The following is a 4,390-nucleotide window of genomic DNA, read 5'->3' as shown; positions in this document are numbered from 1 at the left end:
AATGTCCCATTTAGCTCCTACTGTTTTCCTGTTATGCTTCCCTGCAACTTTGTGCCAAACTCCTTCCATGACTATGCTGTTGAAAAATTAGAAAATTCTCAGAGTAAACCGGACGCAGGTGGATCTCTCTCTCTCTCTCTCTCTCTCTCTCTCTCTCTCTCTCTCTCTCTCTCTCTCTCTCTCTCTGTTTCTCTCTCATCTCACTTCTATCTACATGTTATCCTTGAAAGCGTGATTGGCCATAATAATGGTAGTTGTTGTTGTTACGTGACGAAGATGATTGGAGTTTCAAATACGCAAACTTTAATTATCTTAAGAAGATTGAATATTTGAATGCTGGAGAAAGGAAGGGAGGAAGAAGCAACAAATACCTTAAGTAATGCAGGTAGATGGAAACTTGCATGAAGAATGTGAGATAAGCTCCAACTAATGCACTAAAACCTTATTGAATTAGGGATGAAAAAACCACAGTGAAGGGTACTTTTGGGCCTCATAAATGAATTATTCTGTAACTTAAGAATTTTGGTGAACAGAAAGTTAAATACCAATGTATTAGAATTGGTAGTTCAGCAAGCCCGTAAGATACAATTGCAAGTGATGAAACATCACAAATGATGTAAAGCAGGTGTTTCTACAGTACTGTGACAATACTACTGCCTCTTTTAAGTCTTAGAATAGCTTAAACATGGAGCAACTTCGCACCTCCATATCAACTACAACACTAGCAGTTCTTAGGAAAGTGGAAATAGATGACAAAATAAGAGAAGTATCGATTCTCACTTTATTTAATTAGAAAGCAATACAACATTACTTCTAAATAGCAACTAGTATATGTTGCAGGCAAATGTACGTTGAACACTATCACATATAACCATAAATTGCTAACCAAATTCACTAAATAACACATTAGTAAACTAAACATTGTCCCACGTGTTGACAGCGAGACACTTCAGTTTCTTAACAACACTGCATCAAGCTGAATACACTTCTTTTACACCTGATTATGGGTGTCAACACCTGAAATTCAAGTAGAAAAGAAACTCATTATTACTTTTACATTTTACTATAAGATGATAAAAACAATTTATAGCTCCATAAACAATTAATGATTCAAATTAAGCATAAAAAATCTAGATTATCTCACCATTGAAAAAGGCCTTTTTGATTATGCTAAGCTCTCTAGTGACTTCCACAATACTCATTCTTTCTTTTGGTGATTCCATTGAGCAAATAAGTCCAATCCTAAAGAGTGAAAATAAGCACCCATCTAAAGTTTGAAGGAGATTGTCGTGATTTCGATCTCGTGTTTCTACTTCTGCATCTCTTGATACAAGATTTTTATCCAAAACCTTTATAAGATTATCAGGAAATGAAATTGCAACAAATTCATGCAGATTTTGACCATCTTCCAAAACATCGTCAGTGGGTCTTCTACCCGTAAGCATTTCCAACAAAAGAATTCCAAAGCTATACATGTCACCACACGTGGACACTTCAGAACCCATTCCATACTCTATAACATGAAGAAAAATATATTAATACCATCTCACTAGTAAAATATTTAGCCTACACCAAACATAGGAGAATTTAAAACATACCTGGAGGAGCATAACCAACGGTTCCTTTTATTCCCATTGTGCTAGTATTTGTATGAGATTTACCATCAATGGTTGAGACAAGTCTTGCTATGCCAAAATCACCCACATGAGCAACCATGTCTTCATCAAGAAGGACATTGCTTGGCTTTACAATGAATGACCAACTGTTCACATTCTTGATGAAGATAATTTAACGCAGAAGCAACATCGATAATGATGTTTAATCTATGACCAAGGTCCAATGTTATTGGATGCTCTGCATTTAAAATCTCGTGATGCAACCACTGTTCTAAGCTTCCATTTTTCATGTACTCAAAAACTAGAGCTTTAAATTCTTGATTCTTGTAATCCGTACCAGAACAACAAGTTAAAATCTTAACTAAATTCCGGTGTCTAATGTTTTTGAGTACATTACATTCAACAATGAAACTTTTGTGTGCTCCTTTCTTTTGGAGGTTCAAGACCTTTACGGCGACAAAGTTATTTTCTGACACAAGATTTCCTATGTACACTGAACCAAAACTTCCTGATCCAATCAAGTTTCTAGTCGAGAATCCATCGGTTCCTTGATATAATTCTTGGTATGAAACCTTAGTTAGGTGGTCAATTTTGGGTGAATCAAATGATTGTTTTTTGTTTCTTTTCTTCATGAAGTAGATAGTTATAATAAATGACAGTATAAGAAAAGAAACCACACTAACTATCACTGCTACCATCCTGAATTTATGGTGTTTTGTGTGCTTCTCACTCTTGATAAGGCATGGTGGTAGATGTAGTTTTGAAATACCTCCACAAAGTTTACTGTTACCAATCAATGCTATTTGGGTTGCATTTCCAAAGACACCGTTTGTTGGCACCTGACCTTCCAGCATGTTAAAAGAAACATTCAAGTATTCTAAGCCGGAGTTATTCTGCATAACTTTAGGAATTGGTCCATACAATTGATTACTTGAAAGGTCTAAATATCGAAGACCTTTGAGACATTCACCAATAGTTTCAGGAATGTCACCAGACAAATGATTCATAGAGACGTCTAGATCATTGATATTTTTTAGCATGCCCACTTCTTTCGGTAAGCCACCACTCAGTGAGTTTAGTGACAAATCCAATAAATTTGTCAAAGACGGAATACTAAAAATCTCTGATGGTATGAGTCCTGTCAGGTTGTTTTGTGAAAGGCTTAAGTATTGTAACATTTGACAATTTCCAATACTTCGAGGAATATATCCTTCTAACATATTGTCATCTAGTTCCAAATCATACAGCTGACTGAGATTGCCTATGGATGCTGGTGTATCCCCTGATAATCTGTTTCGAGCCAAACTTAGCAATTGTATCTTTTGAAACTTCCCAAAAGTAGTTGGAATTCTTCCTTCCAAATGGTTACCTTCCATGGTTAAGAGACTCAAGCTAATTAGATTTCCTAATTCCATTGGGATTCGTCCATATATTTGGTTTCCTCCTATAACAAATTGACTAAGTAGGGTGGATAAATTTCCTATAGACATTTTCAAACTACCTCCAAAATTATTATAAGATACACAGAGAATTTCCAAATTACTATTGTTTGTCAATGAGTTTAAAAATTCCAAATCTTTTGTTGAATTGTCGCCAATATTGTTGTGAGCCAAATTTAGCCACTGAAGACTTTGTATCTTCCCTAGATTTGGAACTTGTCCGACCAAATGATTTCTACTTATATCAAATAATACCAAAGTGGAAGCATTTGAAATGGAAATAGGGATCAAACCTGAGATTTGATTCCCTCCAATGGCAAAATATTGGAGATTGGGGAGGGTGTGGAACATATTGGATGGAAGAGAGCCAGTGAAGTTATTTTCTGCAGCTGAGATTGAAGTAAGAGATGACATATTATAAAAACAAGAAGGAAGTGTACCAGACAATTTGTTGGCATGCATTGATAATCCCTCTAACTGTTTTAGGTAGCACAATTCTTGTGGAAGATTTCCCTTCAAGTTATTGTAGCCAGTCCCAAAATGAAAAAGGGATGACAGATTCCTTATAGAAGGTGGGATTTTTCCAGAAAAATTGTTTTTCTCCATGATAAAATTTTGAAGCTTTTGAAGAGAACCAATTTGACTAGGTATATTTCCAGTAAGATTGTTTCCTGATATGTGTATTCCTTTGAGCTCAGAGCACTTTGTCAAGTTCATAGGAAATTCTCCATCCAGGGAATTGTTGACTAGAAGGAGAAACCTTAATCGTGACAAACGACCGAACTCTTGTGGAATGTTTCCGTTGAAGCTGTTGCTTCCAAGATTGAGGAATCTCATATGAGAGAGATTGCCAATATATGGAGATATGGATCCATGCAAATTGTATCCTTGCAACATCAATGTTGTTACTCTTTGATGCTTGGGACTACACATGATTCCATTCCATTTGCAGAAGTGGGTAGAACTGTTCCAAGAATCTAAGATACCATATGGATCACTAGATATCAACTGCTTGAATTGGAGTAATGCCAAATGATCGGTTTGGTTTCCTAGCGCCATTGTGACACTTCTGTTTGGGTATAAGAACATTAAGGATAAGGTAAAGAGATGAAGATATAAATACCAAGACATAGGTAACAAAAAAATATAAGACTGTGTTTGATAATTAAATTTGGGGAATACAGAAGCATGGTTCTTTCCTCTCTTTCAATATGGATTTAAATACTAGATGCAACATGCTATATCAGAAAAATAAAAATAGAAAATGTCATCAAAAGTCAAGTTAATTGATTAAACAAAAAAAAAGTAGCAGCGCATATGGGAGCAAAAGTGAAG

General features: G+C 35.5%; 1 pseudogene; it reads right to left on the bottom strand.

Annotated features, from left to right (window-relative positions):
* Positions 1 to 780: 780 nt before the first annotated feature.
* Positions 781 to 4,390, bottom strand: LOC131651889 (probable LRR receptor-like serine/threonine-protein kinase At3g47570; annotated as a pseudogene).

The sequence above is a fragment of the Vicia villosa genome, linkage group LG2, assembly GCF_029867415.1.
Source record: "Vicia villosa cultivar HV-30 ecotype Madison, WI linkage group LG2, Vvil1.0, whole genome shotgun sequence".
Classification (NCBI taxonomy): Eukaryota; Viridiplantae; Streptophyta; class Magnoliopsida; order Fabales; family Fabaceae; genus Vicia; species Vicia villosa.
The sequence above is the reverse complement of the archived record's forward strand: the minus strand, read 5'-3'. Positions and strand labels throughout refer to the sequence as shown.